The following is a 16,788-nucleotide window of genomic DNA, read 5'->3' on the forward strand; positions in this document are numbered from 1 at the left end:
CCCACACGGAAATTCAGCACGAAAACAAAGGCGGAGAAGCCTCACGTGCCAAACTCAATAACCAATTTCGTACATGCAAAATTTGTTCCTTTTCCTATTCTCTAATAAGCATGGGCGTATAACTACTGGGGGTTCGTCCAGTGGCCACCCTTCCAACTTGGAAGGGGGAGGTTGAAAGTTCAAATCCCCACATTTTTAGGGGGGTTGGAGTGGGGACGATTTCATTTCAGTAGTGGGTTTCGACTCCCACGCCCTGCAATGAGGCAAGGGCAAAAGTCTAAGAGTAAGTGTTAGAATAGGATTAGAGTAGGACCGACAAAAATAAATAAATAAATAAGCATGAGCGTATTACTCAAATCACATTTACTAATCAATTTCAAAATTAGGAAAAGCTGGAATCCGCTTTGCTCTTGCTTAAATTCTTGCTTGGATGGTGATTCCCATTTTGTCAAAAATAAAATAAAATTGTACATCACAAAATAACAACCATGAACAACATCATAGAGCATGCATTATTAGACATCACACTCGTCACTTACATGAATCATACTGATTCATAAAATATGTCCGTGCATACACGACCTATATCTAATTTACAGGCAATTCTTACAATCATAGAAAAAAGAAAACATATATTTTCGAAAGTGTCTTCAATTTCTCCAAATTGAGGAATGTTGGAATGAATTTTGGTATAGATGTAGACCAATTGATGTTGACACCTGAATTTTTGTTAATAAACTGAGTACACGTTTTCTTAAGAAAATAAAACATACATATATATAAATATATAATGAGTAACAAAGAAATGAGGCTATAAATAAAACCCAGACCCATCGGGCTCATCTCTCACAACCCAAGACCGTTGGGTTCTTCAGCCCAAAAGAAGATATGGAAAATGCCTGCCGAGCCTCATGTCTTTCTAGGTTACTTTCGTGAGGAAGACAGAGAGAGGGGCACGCACCCACGAAGAGCACGCCGGCACGGCCAAGAGAGAGAGGTGGAGTAGGTGGAGGAGGCGGCATTCACGGAAAGTTCACCTCCATCGTCCCGGCATTCTTGATGCTTTCCTCGTATCGAGAGCGCAGAGCCAAAAATCACGCCAGTTGTTTTGGGATTCATTAGTGAATGCAGGGTAGTGGATCGGCTGCAAATTCAACTCTATCAAGGCATCACCGTCCGAACTCCGTCCACTAGCCAGACCGTAAGCACGTAATCTACTTGACTCGAAATTTAAATAATTGCTGAGATATATACATTATCTTGGCAAAGGTCGAGGGTGAGAAAGAAACTCACACACATAAATGTTTGATATGATTGGTTGTGCTTGTTTGATGGTATTACTATTTCCGAGTCTTGTTAGGTTGAAGTCCATAATTGTTGGCAGGGTTCCGAGATGATTGACCAAAATAAAGAGGAAGAGGAGCTCGAAGGCCATGCTGAGCATGAAAACTAAGCCAGAATATGAGTTCGAGTTTTAGGGAAGCGACAAGTGCCTAAACTTCACTAATTACTTTTACCGCAGCATGGTCTGTGCGGGGCTCTGCGTTTTCCTTGATAGTGAAGAACTCAAAGATGGTGAAAAAATCAGTGAAGTTTTGAAGGCAGTGAATGAGTCTCAGATCTGCATACCCATTTCTCTCAAAACTTCACTTTCAGTTCATGATGTCTCCGTAAGGTAGCCTACATGGTAGAATGCACCTCAGAATCAGATGGGAAGAAAGAGATCATCCCCATTTTCTATGAGGCGAAGCTTGATGATGTGAAGCTCAAAACTAATTTATACAAAAAAGCCATACTCAAGCACAAGGAGAGAGTTGGCTCCAATGAATTGGAGTGATGGGAAAGCCATACTCAAGCACAAGACGAGGAGAATGTAATTGTAAAAATTTCAGCACGAAAACAATGGCGGAGAAGCCTCACGTGCCATACTCAAGCAGATCCTTGTAGTTCATCATAGCCAGAGAAATTGAGTGGGAAAAATAAATTCTAAGTTCTTGTTTTGTGGTTTTTTTTTGGGTGCATGAGTTAAATGATCTTCAGGTTAGGTTTGTTAGAGTCACTGATGTGAACTTTTCTGTCTTTGTGCATTGGTGCAGCCCTGAAGAAGTGGTTGAATTGATTATAGTGGAGGTTTTTACGCAAACGTTGGATGTCAACATCGGATTTTGATCGGAGTTTAATTGAAGATGGGTGACATCTAATACACGTTGTAAGCCTGCATGGAATTTTGGGAGAACACAGGTAGGTGCGAAAAATCTCCTCTAGAAAGTTACTTGAATTTTTGTAGCACAAATATCTTCAGGAATTTCAAGGTAAATTTTATGAATATCTATTGAACTTTAGCATACTTGCAATCGTGTCACTTAATCCTAATTTCTTTCATTAAGAGCATGAAACTTTACCATTTTTTTTTTTATCTCATGTTGTATTTTGGCTGGATTCACAAAAAAATAAAAAAATCTTCCAACAAAATGCTGATGTGGCAAACATGTGGCCCATTTTTTGAATGCCATGTGACTACACATGTTCACCCATCACTATCATGTGTCTACCATCTCAACGCATCGCCGAAAAAGTGATCATTGCGATTAAAAAGCGCATCCATTGTAAAATAAAATAAAATAAAAGGAATGCGCGGTCCATTGAATGTTAGAATAATTGCAAAATCTACGAAAATTCAGTCTCACATATAGATATTAGGAGCATTTGTATTTGGAAGGCGATAAGGGCAAAATGGGTTTTAGGGCAGGTGGGCGTGGTTCTAATTATAATTGGGCTGGTGTTTTCGGGTTTGGATTGACTAATTGAAAGAGGGCTTCAGTAACGGGCTTGGCGTTTGCTTTAGGAAGAGTGGGCTTGTGAAGTTTTAATTAAAATAGGCCTAAGTAGTAAGCCCATTTGAAGCCTGTCCTTTTTATAACCGATACCTGACCTTAGTTTGGACACGGGCCGTAGAATTAGGCCCGAGCCTTCACGGGCCCAGTCCCATATCAGGACCGAGCCCAGGAGGCACTTTTTGTTTTGCGGGTGGGGCCTCAATTTTAAGCTGGACTGGGCCCGCACATCAGCCTCGGTCCGGTGAGGGCTCAGCGACCCGGCCGGCCCGGATATCCGACTCGGGTCCCTATTTCCAGTTGAAAATTGAAGTTTAAAAAAAAAAATTCCGAAAAAAAAATTCTATTTTTCTAATATTAGAAAAAATTTTAAAAATATTCTTTGAGTAGTTTTTTCTTAACATGTATGAAAATCTTTGATAAAAAAAAAATTATGCTCAAAATTGACTAAGCTTTTAACATTTTATAATAGGGTTTAAGACAAATGTTCTTCATTGTGCACTTTCAATATATTGATCGTGGTTTCCCTTTAGTTTAGTTAGAAATGGCAATTGTCTTATTTCTTAGCGTTGGATTCTTGTTTTTCTTGCAATTTTCTTCCTTTTCCTATTCTGTGGTGAGCATCTTAACATTTTTTCTAAATTTGAGCAATGATGGACCAAAGGTGGACCGATTAGATTGTCATTTTGATATCCTTTTTGTTGCGTGCCTGATGAAAATGGACTTTTTCTTTCGTTGTTCATTGTTGGAGTCTCGAAGAAGCACTTGAATTGGCTGCAGCCCGAATTTTTGGTGGTGTGAAAGAGAAACTAAAAACATGATCAACACAAGAATGGACTAGAGCAGGGTACGGGTGTAAGTTGAAAAAACAAATGACTGGGAATTATTTAAGAGAAATCACAAAATCTTGGGAGTGGGGCCAAATCTTGCTAAATGAAAAAAAAAAAAAATCTTATGGAGTTTTAGCAAAAAATAAAAAAGAAAAGAAAAGAAAAGAATCATGTGGAGTGGACGCTACCCACAAATGTCTTCGTTTTCTGGATAAAGCGTACTATTTTCACATTTAGTTGTGTGTATGTGATATTTCTATGTGAAACCTTCAGGTCAAAGGTCTTAATAGTTTGTAGGGAGAGCCAAATGAGATCGACTGATGGTTGGCTTAATTGTATGGTTCTAGTATACAGAAAGAAGCATTTTTTAAATTAAAAAAAGAAGAAGAAAATAAGAGCGCTCGAGTGTTGTCGTGACCCTCTTGAAACAAGATAACCAATGGAGTTTGCAGCGTTGGCATCCTACACAACGCCATCAAGAAAATGATATCGTTCTTTTCTAAGGTCAGCTCCATCCTTCCTATTAGAATATTTAAATAATAATTAAATAATAAATCACACATTTATCTAACAATCTAAGTTTTTAAAATAATCGATAGTGGTCTTGCATAGATCTCACATGGTATCGAGTTAGCAGGTCTTGAGTTGAAATTTTCTAAGCCCATATTTGCCTCTCAAATCGCATATTTATATACTTTAAGCTAAGGCCAAAGGTTAGCCTACACTTGAGGGAGAGTGTTAGAATATTTAAATAATAATTAAATGATAAAAAAATATATATCTAATAACTTAAACTTTTAGAATAGTTGGTGGTCCAGCAAAACTTCACATAATATCAAAATTAGAGTCTTGAGTTTGAATCTTTCTAACTTTATGAAGAATTTAGTTTCAACCCAATTTTTTTTTTATTAAAAAGTTATATTTCCTGAAAAGTAGAAACAAAAAATGGGTAGTAGTTTCTAGAGATGATGTTGAAGCGCTAAGCCTTTTGTTCGGTGGTCACGGCTTCACACAAGAAGAATTAGTTTGTCTGAGGTTCCTCCGATATTAACTACTTATGCTTGATTGGTGCTATGCAAAAGAAATAAAATAAACGGAGCTTCAATAATCAGTAAAAAAAAAAAAAATAGAATCGCATCTAATTGAGGACATGGAAAGAGGTCCTAATTGACGTCGCAACTATGGGGGGTTAGTCTTGAAAACTAACAGGTAATGCTCTGCTATTTCACCACTAAATGTGAGGTACATAAGTCACTCAACTGAACTTTACAAATATAGAAAGTTCCAATGCGCAATGCAACTCTTTTGCATACAAATAGTTGTACACTCGAGCAAATTCGTATCCTATAGAATAACTCAAGAATAGAAAAACTGGAACAGAAAAGGAATGGAGAAGATTTAATTGACAAGAGGAAGTTTGATTTAAGTTATTCTGTAAAATAGGCTTAATTTGTTGCAAGATAGAGAAAAGCTGATTGTAGATTAGAAGAAGATAAAGATCATTCCGATTTGAGTCCACTGTTGACGAAACACAATTAAATATATTTGTTACAAAGGTGTGCGAGTTTTCGTGGGACTTTTTAAATGAATGTTCGAGGTGTCTTCAGGTCCTCTGCAATACATAGAGGAACGATTCCAAGATTCTGCAGCCATAAAAAAGATTGACACAAAGTTATCAATGTTCCGGTCATAAATTACTGGTAAAAGGTAAAGGGCGGAATTTAACAGTAAATTATTGACTAAGTTCCAGATTGACCATTTCAATATAAAGAGAAAGAAAATGCTCGAAGAAATCACAGAATCTCCTCTCGTTGCACATAATATAGATAAAGGAGTTAGCATAATACTACAAACTAAAATCTTTTTTTGTTAGAATCTCACTAAGAATAATTCGTAAGTATGTACCATGATTTCTCAAGATTTTACTTGGTATAATTTGCTTATCTCATAATTCAAATCCCTTAGAAACCGACATCTCATTTCAAATAGATCCCTAAATTTCAAATGACAGTCCATCAATGAAGTAACATAATGATGACCTATTCAAGTTTGGTAGTTTGATCCAATTTCACCAATTCCATCAACAATATCTATTTGACATTGGTTCATGAATCTTTTAGAGCGTCCTAAATTTCTTCAAATTTAACAATGTCCGACCAAATTTTGGTTGGCTGTAGACCGATTGGTTGTCATTTGATATCGTTTTATCCTACACCCAATAAAACAAACTTTTTCTTCATCGTGCATTGCTGCGAGCTACTGAAGAGGTTTTGAGACAGCTGCCATATGCTACAAGAAGGAGGACTCATTCATTCAACTTCTTTGAGAGGTTAAAGACCGACTTCTAAAGTTTCTAATTGACTTTAGCAAGACATTATAAAGAGCAGAGTTGAGGTGAGTGAGTATGCACAAATAGGAAGATTGCAATGTGAGATCTTGAGAAGCTTTTGATGAGCTCGAAGATGGAAAATTGTCCAAAAGGTTTTAAACTTATTGTACGATAGTCAATTTATTCTTAAACCTTTCAATCGTGCTAATTTAGTATTAAAATTTTTGAAAATTTACCAATTTAGTCATATACATTTCGATGATTTATTAATTTAATCATAAATATTTTAACAATCTCCTAATTGGTTGGATATCGCCGAAGGGGTGGTTGAGTCATCACTAGCCGTCCTACACCGCATGACAAGCGCCGACATGGATAACTTTTACAATTTTTATTTTTTTAAATTTTATGATTTCTTTTCTTTTTCTTCTTTCTTTTTCACCTTTTTCCCTCCGTTGGCTCTCACTCGAGGCTAGCATCCTCAAAACCGGTTGACTTGATTTAGTCTTAGACTAGCATGATTAAGCTCCAAGTTTGGTTCCTCTGTGAAATTTTCAAGCCATTATCCTTTTTCCTCTTACTAAAAAAAATGCACCCAACAAGAAAATAACCAACAATCATATAACATAGCATAATATACATGTGTATATTATTCATACGCTCTTGTTATATATGAACTCGGGAGCAATGGCTGTCACACCCCGAACCCCGAGCATGTGCCCATCCCTCTCTGGTCGATAATAATTTTGCGACTTCGCAGGACTAGTTGTTGACCCTTTTTTTTTTATTGGACATACGGAAGCAGATTATAAATCTTCTAACAATAATCATCTCGGGATAGAAAAGCAGGACAATAGATTCACAAACAAACATGCTTTTATATATACACTGAGTCATGTACAAAAGTTTATGGCCAAAAGATTTCAAAAGACTAGTCGTCCAAAAAGAAGCGGTCCTAATTGACCTATGCTTCCGATCACCTCTTCTCAACTCCAGGTCCTCCATTCGACGACCCTGAAAATGTTGTCCCACAACGGGGTGAGATATAATCTCAGCGAGTCTAAGCTCTAAACCCCAATTCAGAGGGAAATATGCTCAGAAGTGTCCTAATCACACAATCACACAATCAATGAGACTTACCTTGTCTCAGATCCACCTTGTAGGTCAGTACAATTTATATCATAGACAACATGAGAGCATGAGCAACAAATAGGCTCCAATAACTGAAACGTCACACTCAATTAATCATGTGTTCCTAGTTTTGATCTCGACATATAGCACGGCCTACTCTCTGTTCGGCAGTCTTCTGGCATTGCCAGGTTTCGTCTCACCCCATTGAGCACGGCACGTTTCTTTATCAAACAACTTTCCCGAAGGAACATCAGGTCTAGAATCAACTGCGATAAGCTTCCCGTTGTTGAGGGGGTATCCCAAATGGATATAACATTAAGCTTAATAGCCCAGGACGATTTCTTTTAACCATCACATGATCACTCAAATATGGCCTAGGGCACCGTGCATTGCACTCAAATACTTCAATTAAAATGGAGCCTGGCCTTTTTCTTCGTATTAGAAATTCACATGAAATTACTCGTGTATGGGTACATAGTCAACTTGACCCCGAAAATTGATATTCTTCCTTTTGAAATCCCACTATTTCTTATAGTACTAAAAACTATTTTCGGTGTCAAAACCCGACACCAGGGGTTTTTCGAATAAATATTGGAAATTCACAATTTTTGGAATTAAATACCAAAAATCCAATCAACACTCAATTTGCATAATTTAACACTCAATTGCAGAAATTAACCACACAATTACAATCAAAGCACAAAATTACGGTCATCGACTATCCTAGCCTAATTTCCGGAAAATAATTAATAATTAACTAATTTCGAAAATTAATTAAATAAATCAATTTAAATTCTAAAAATACTAACCTAGGCTAGAATCATTAAATTAATAACTAATATGGACTCGAAAAATTCCCGAACCCTTCTAGATAAATAGTACAATTTATTTAGGCCTTAGCTAAATCATGCTAACCACCTAACATGCTCAACTAAATAATTACATTGCTAATTTAATCTAACTAACCACTTAATTCCTAATAAAATAAATCTAAACACCCCTTAAACGTCATTAGCCTATTAAGCAGAGTTTAGAGTATAAACTCACCGGTTAATTGCAGAAACCGGTTCACTACGACTGCGGCGCGACGGCGGCCGAAATCCAAATGTTCGGCGGCGTTGGCGGACACTCGGGCCGGGCCTAAAAGCCTTGCAAGCCCACAGTAAAAGTTGGGCTTGACTTAGGGCTTGGGCTAGCTTCGCGGGCCCAAGATGGGCTGAAGACTGCTGGACTGGGCCGGACTGAAGTTAACGGGCTGAAGTTGAAGTTCCCTTTGGCTTAATTGATGGCTTTGCTGGGCTGAGTCCGCTGAATCGGTGGGCCTGGCTTTTGATGGACTGGCCTTCGCGGCTGCTGCAACTGAAGCTGAAGCTGAAGCCCACGGCTTCTAATGGCCCGACTGAAATGGAAAGGAGCAGCTTCGGTCGAGCTGCTGGGCTGGTCCACGAGCTGGCTCCGCTGGCGTCGAGCTGGGAATTCTGCTTGAGGCAGGTTGACTTGTTGAGGGACGCACGTTGGCGTCAAAGACGGGGAAGAAAGCTTCGGTGAAATTGAAATGGACGAAGGGAGGTTTACGGTCCACAAACCGATGGAGGGGATGGCACAGTTGACTGGAACGTGGGCTGGCGTGACATGAGCTGGACAATTGGCTTGTCTTCGTGTAGTTGGATGGAGACACGAAGAGAGAAGAAAGATGAAGAAACAGGAGGCTTCGGTGGAGAACTTCGTGGGCGTGGATTTTGTTTGGGCAGTTCGTGCGAAAGAAAGGGACGGCAACCCAAAACAAGAAAGAGAGAAGCAGTGACCGTCCGTGATGGTGAGCCAGAGAGAGAAAGATAAAAGAGACAAATAAACTCAAAAGATAAAAATGGCAGGAAGTTGTCGCCTGAGAGGGGAAATGAAAGGATAAGAGCAACTAAAGTCAAATGAAAAAGATGAAAGAAACGTAGGAGACTGAGGGGTGCAGCTGGCCGCACGAGTGGATGGGGAGGAGAGAGAGAAAAGGTCGGCCAAGAGAGAAAGAAAATAAGGAAAACGTGCGTGAGAGGAGGGGTTCGTGCATGAAGGGTGGGGGCTCAAAGAAAAAAAAGAAAATAATACAAACTAAAGTCATAATTTAATCAATTCAAAACAACTTGACAATTGATCATCCTGGGGTCCAATCCTTTACCAATTGCACAATTTGAAGTCTTAATGAAGACCGAGATGAGTCGGTCATTTCATCTCATGAATTTCCTTCAAATCTGAATTCTTTTTCATTTTTCTCGGAATCCGATTTTCTGAATAAATAAATCCAAATTGAGGTCCAATTTGAATGCAGAAAAATCCCAAACAACTTCCATTTACCGATTCACTCACACTAGATGTCAAAAATCCCTTCCAAATGACCAATCCGAATTTCTGTTTGTCTTCCGAATTGTCCAATTCGGTTTTCCGTAAAATCCCGAGCTCGCTGGAAATTCCTCAAAAGGTGAGTCGTCGTTCCTAGAATGACTCATGACATGACAGGACTTCCAATTTCTGAAATCAATTTCAAATTATCGGTTATTTTCAATCAAACGTGCTTTTAGTGTGATCTAGGCTATCGGGCAGTTTTCAGAACTTTTTAGGGCAAATGGCCTGTGGTCGATTTTCTTCGAGCCACAATGAACCCACTCGACACAATGGCGACTCTCGATTGTCGTGAAAATCTCGAGGATTCAAATACGGACACAGGGTACCAAAACAACAGTAAAATCAAATTAGTGTCAGTCGACGAGAATTTTTCAATTTAGTGGAGTCACCCACGATTGGCCACACATCTCAGTCGAACTGATCTATTTATGATCTCAAATCGATTTTATACTGTGCCGTAATGGCCTCTAAAGATGAGCACGGTCGAGAAGTTGATTCTTGGTCAAATTCTCAAGTCTATTTGCCTTAAAATCTCTTAATGACTTTCCCAAATAGTCTAGTTATCTCGTGAGTGGCCATCTCCGAGAAAAACACTATTGTCGCGTCGATGAAAAAACCCAACTTATCCGATTGAAATCGGACCTCAAAATCGTGGATGTCACAAGTACCAAAAAGTTCACATTCACAGGTCGCATATGTGTACATCACTAAAGGCCTGACACTTCCATGTTATATCTTAGCCAAAGGGGATCTTATCACAAGAATAGCTTTTTTGGAAAATAAAACTTCCATCGAAGATAAACAAATGCAAGGCTTTCATAAAATTAACGAATGAGGTGGGTTGATGAATGATGGGGGAACTTATTTCTTTTCAGTCCTAGATAGATAACTTTTACTAAACAAATAATAAAGAAAGATCTAACCAAGCAAATGTGAGTGAAAGTTAAAAAACAAATTGAGCCTAAGACAAGGTCAATGGGCTAAACCAAACTTATGTATAAAGCAAAAGGCATTGAAATTTTGTCCCAATTTTGGAACCGCAGAGTGATCTTGATGATTTTCCAATAGTTTAAAGTTCTATTCACCTTAGCGCATGTCGATTTTCGTCAACATCTGTTTTGGCATGCCCGCAAATTGATTTATTCCAACGTGTTCACATTATATGCTCGTGGGGAACTGCTTAACAAGACCCTCACCATAATTGTCCATTTTGTATCATATGTTTTACGACTACAACATTGTTTATCTCAATTTGGAGATCTTTTAAACATCCGATTTACCAATCGGCTGGGCCATGTTAAATTGGAAGGGTAAAAATTAGTCATTTGCTAAGAAAGAAAACATTTTGCGCACCAACAAGGCTAAGAGAATTTCAAAGAGTTCTCAGACATCTATAAAAAAAAAAAAAAATCTTTTATGTTCCCTATTTAATTTTCAATTTTTGGGATAAAAAGCACGATCGATGATGTAATAAAAAAAAAAAATACCTGCAGTTCTCTCTGGACATTGTTTAGAAAAAGGAAGACTATGCGTAAATAGCACTTTCGGTTTTGGGCTGAATGCAGCCCGAGATAGAAAATCTTGAAAAGACGCTAAAACATAGAACTTCTAATTCAAATAGGATAGATTGGAACATCTATACAAAATAATGGACCATAAATTCGATTTGAGAGGCTCAAACTTTAGGCTGCTTAAGTATGGAATGGACTAAACTTGAACATAGTAATACTTGATTTGAGAGGCTTCTCTAAACTTTATTAAACTTTTTCATATTGGAGTTGTCAAGACATCGCATGTTAAACTTGATAATGCGAGAAATCTAACTTAACCCGTGCATTAATTCCTTCATACATGTTTGCTAGGGACTCAAAACATAATTGTCTTTTTTCCTCTCTCTAAATCTTGTGTTAATAGCTCATTACATCGCTAATCACACAATTAGTTGCTTGATTGGTGATTTATTAAGCCCTACTTAGCTCAAAAGAATTCTCAGTTAAACATGAAAATGGTTTATTTTAATTGATCAAAACCTTTGCTTTTTTGGAAAATAAAACTCATTTCCAATAAAAGAAAAAGGAATAGAAAAAAAATTAGTGGAGCCCAATTACCATTTAGCAGATCCCAAGAATGGTCAAATGAGGAGAAAAAAGAGGAACTTGCTTCGTGAGTTCGACCTTGACTCCCTAAAGTTCGCCGAAAATAGTGTGTTAGTACGTAGATGCAACCAACAATGAAGGACCATGAAAAGCAAAGTCAAGTCAACTCAAGTCAACTTTTAATTAAGACAAGCCGAGGAATGAAATACTTGATTTGAGAGGCTTCTCTAAACTTTATTAAACTTTTTCATATTGGAGTTGTCAAGACATCGCACGTGAAACTTGATAATGCGAGAAATATAACTTAACCCGTGCATTAATTCCTTCATATATGTTTGCTAGGGACTCAAAACATAATTGTCTTTTTTCCTCTCTCTAAATCTTGTGTTAATAGCTCATTACATTGCTAATCACACGATTAGTTGCATGATTGGTAATTTATTAAGCCCTGCTTAGCTCAGGAGAATTCTCAGTTAAACATGAAAATGGTTTATTTTAATTGATCAAAACCCTTGCTTTTTTGGAAAATAAAACTCATTTCCAATAAAAGAGAAAGGAATAGAAAAAAATTAGTGGATCCCAATTACCATTTAGCAAATCCCAAGAATGGTCAAATGAGGAGAAAAAAGAGGAACTTGCTTCGTGAGTTCGATCTTGACTCCGTAAAGTTCGCCGAAAATAGCGCGTTAGTACATAGACGCAACTGACGATAAAGGATCATGAAAAGCCAAGTCAAGTCAACTCAAGTCAACTTTTGATTAAGACAAGCCAAGGAAGGAAATACTTGATTTGAGAGGCTTCTCTAAACTTTATTAAACTTTTTCATATAAGAGTTGTCAAGACATCGCATGTGAAACTTGATAATGCGAGAAATCTAACTTAACCCGTGCATTAATTCCTTCATACATGTCTGCTAGGGATTCAAAACATAATTGTCTTTTTTCCTCTATCTAAATCTTGTGTTAATGGCTCATTACATCACTAATCACACGATTAGTTGCACGATTGGTGATTTATTAAACCCTGCTTAGCTCAGGAGAATTCTCAATTAAACATGAAAATGGTTTATTTTAATTTATCAAAACCTTTGTTTTTTTGGAAAATAAAACTCATTTCCAATAAAAGAAAAAGGAAAAGAAAAAAATTATTGGAGCCCAATTACCATTTAGCAGATCCCAAGAATGGTCAAATGAGGAGAAAAAAGAGGAACTTGCTTCGTGAGTCCGATCTTGACTCCGTAAAGTTCGCTGAAAATAGCGCGTTAGTAAGTAGACGCAACCAATGATGAAGGACTGTGAAAAGCCAAGTCAAGTCAACTCAAGTCAACTTTTGATTAAGACAAGCCGAGGAAGGAAATACTTGATTTGAGAGGCTTCTCTAAACTTTATTAAACTTTTTCATATTGGAGTCGTCAAGACATCGCATGTGAAACTTGATAATACAAGAAATCTAACTTAACCCATGCATTAATTCCTTCATCCATGTATGCTAGGGACTCAAAACATAATTGTCTTTTTTCCTATCTCTAAATCTTGTGTTAATAGCTCATTACATCGCTAATCACACGATTAGTTGCACGATTGGTGATTTATTAAGCCCTGCTTAGCTCAAGAGAATTCTCAGTTAAACTTGAAAATGGTTTATTTTAATTGATCAAAACATTTGTTTTTCTGGAAAATAAAACTCATTTCTGATAAAAGAAAAAGGAAAAGAAAATAAAATTAGTGGAGCCCAATTACCATTTAGCATATCCCAAGAATGGTCAAATGAGGAGAAAAAAGAGGAACTTGCTTCGTGAGTTTGACCTTGACTCCGTAAAGTTCGCTGAAAATAGCGCGATAGTTAGTAGACACAACCGACGATGAAGGACCGTGAAAAGCCAAGTCAAGACAACTTGAGTCAACTTTTGATTAAGACAAGCCGAGGAAGGAAATTCATGCGTTCATATGGCGTGTCGATGAACATTGGTTTTCGGTCTTGTCTCTTAGACAAGCCTTTGCCTCTAATAAAAATTGCTAGGACAACTACTAACGACTACTTGGTTTCGACTACTTGGTTTCGAACAAAAAAAACAACTACTTGGTGATATCCAATTACTGATTTAGCGTGGACAGTGAAGTCTTTTTATTTGTTTATAAGTAAGAATTTATATACCAAAGAAATAAGCCATTAAGCACAATAAGTAACTGTAATAGAGTTATTGGTAAAATAACCAAAAAAATATTAAATTTATTATATAGATATCAATTCAATCCTAAATTTTTTATTCAATTTAATCTTACACATTTGCGAGAAGTTCCATTGCAGTCCACTAAGTAAATTGTGATTGAAAATCATTGACGTAGTGGTTTAATAATCTTTGACCGTCCTACATAGCACACAGGGAACATGAATGTCATTGTTATGATTTTTTTATTTTTCAAAATTTTTCAGTTTTTTTTTTCCAAAATTGCTCAAAATGGCGTTGATTTGATTGATGTAGTAATAATTATCCGAAAAACCATAGGAATTATGATTTTCTTTCATCCCGCCTAATGTTATTATTAAACAATGCTTATTTTAGAGAGGAATAAGTGCATTCAAAATTTTAAGGCTTATTAAGAAAGTGCAATTCTTAAAATATTCAAAATGTGCAATTAAGTTCTAAAATTTATCAAATAGTGCAATTAATTCCTTCCATTAACCTTATTTAAGTTGGCTTACAAAAAATGCTAATGCAGATTTTTTTTTATTGTTTTATCTCTCCTAAATAGGGTCAAATTTGTTAAAGCAATAAGCATAAGATTAAGACGTCATCGTTTTGATCCAAATGTTTCTTTTTAACCTAATTCTTTGTTAAACCTTATTAAAAAAAAAGGATAAACTTTTTTTTTCAGAAAAAAGGGAAATAAAAGCGCACAGGTGAGAGCAATTGGTGAGGGTTGCCAAACTAGCAAAGTGAAAAAAAAAAAAAAAAAAAAAAAAAAGCGCACACCGATAATGTCACGTTGGATTTTTTGTTAGTTAAGTTTAACAAAGTTGAAAGTGACTCGATTGCATCAATTGGATAAGTTTTAAAACTTAATTACAATGATGGTTCATGAGTTAGGAAATTACCCTTCAAAATCAACCTAATCTCTCACCACTTATTTATGCACATCGGCATATGTAGTTGATGGTACATTGATCAAACTACTTGCATTAAGTGTGAATATGTCTATCTACCGCATATTTTGTGGCTGCCTATGGATGCTGATTTTTATATTTCAATCTAAGCAATCCTAAAATCACTGCATGTTATTGTTCATTATTCTTAGAATGTTCATTTGTCGTACACTTTGAGCGGTAAGAACAACTGGAAAATAGCGATTCCATGTTGTAATTTTGGGAAGTTATTATTAGTTAAGAAGCATAAATACATTATCAAAATGACTCTCAAACCAAGTAATGAAAGCTAGCTTGGGGCCACGTGTAACTTCACCATGGCGATAACTCGTTGGGTAGGCTCAAGAGCAACTTCTTGTGAACTTCTTTGAGACGTTAGAGATCAACTTCTAGAGTTAGATAAAATTGAGTGAGTATGCAAATACGGAAATTGTAGTGTGAGATTTTGAGAAACTTGAGATCAGCTTCCTTCTTTTGGTAGATAATATGATGTGCAATTAGTCCTCAAAATGAGATATTTCTCTAGAAAAGAATCTACAATCATCAGCTTCCCTTTTCGCTTAATGGTGTGCTTTCAATTGAGTAAAACTCTGAATGCCATTTTTAAAGAAAAAAACCAGTTTCAGCTTTAAATTTATGAAATCGGATTGATGTTTTCAAAAGAAAATGAGGAGAAAAGTGGACGATCCCCTTTAAAGCGATAGCAGCAACTACTGATCAGTCAAAAGGAGCTTATTCTGCTGCGTCTGCCACTAGCTGCCAGGTGGAGCTTTTTGACTTTTGGGGTTTGCATAATTTACTCTGCAGGTCCTCTCTTTCTTGGAATTTCACCTTCGCTTTCCCCCTAGTTTCTTGATGTTTTCTTCGCCTCGAGAGCAATCACGGAACCAAAAGTCTCTCTCCTTGAGAAGCGTTAGTCGATGTTATTTCACTATATCTTGTCACAGTTATCTTTTTTTTCCCATGCCGTGGTTAAATTGTTGGTAAATGCATTATAGAAGATCGCCCACAAATTAGACTCCATCAAGACGTTGCTTTAATCACCGTCTGAACTTCGTCGTGCTGGGCTGGCCATAAGTAGGTAATCGACTATACCTGGAAATTTAAAGAACTGCTTAGTATATATACATGAATCAACAAAGGTCGAGGCACAAGAAAGAGACTTGCGCCTATAAAGATGCAATTCATTGTGCTTGTTTGATGGTAGAGTTAGGGTGAGTGAGTAAGCAATTAAGGAGATTGCAGTGTGAGATTTGGAGAAGCTTGAGAGGAGCTTTGTGTTTTTTGTAGATAAGATGTGAGATTAGCCTTAAAGATGAGCTTCATGTTTTTGCAGTTCGCCATTTTACTGCTTGCAAATAATTTTAAAATATTTATTTCTTCTTTATATTTTTTATAAATATAATTTGTCCTTGACAGACACAAAAGAAAATTAATTATAGTGTTGTCAAATTTTAAATAGATGACTTCTTTGGGAAACATGACATTTCCTAATATTTAGCTTGTTCTTTTGGTAACATGTTCCAAATATTTAGCTCGTCTAATCCCACAAGTATTTTTCTCCACAAGGATCAGGAGAGGCTCCAATCAAATGGTAGAGAGCGAGGCTTTCTCTTTGTCAGGCCAAATGAAAATTAATAATAATTATCACATGTTAAAAAGATTACTTCTTGAGATAACATTGTATTTTCTGATATTTAGGTCGACTAGTCCTTGCAAATCCAAATATATTGTTCTGTCCATGTCCATTGAATGTGGTTCCGCGCACGTAGCAGAAAGCGTAAGCTCAAATGCTATGGTATGGAAATTAACTTCATGGCATCGTGTTTCCAGGCTCTTCATAAGGGAAAAATGGGTTTTAGACTTCTTAGAGATATAACAAAATCTAGAATTGGCAATTTGAGTTCACCCGTTTCAATTATGTATTGATTGTGGCAATAAAAGTTACATATATATATATATATATATATATATATATATATATAACATTTCGACAGTTTTGAGTTTGCCATTAAATTGTTCTAAAATGT

The sequence above is a fragment of the Eucalyptus grandis genome, chromosome 3 (assembly GCF_016545825.1).
Source record: "Eucalyptus grandis isolate ANBG69807.140 chromosome 3, ASM1654582v1, whole genome shotgun sequence".
Classification (NCBI taxonomy): domain Eukaryota; kingdom Viridiplantae; phylum Streptophyta; class Magnoliopsida; order Myrtales; family Myrtaceae; genus Eucalyptus; species Eucalyptus grandis.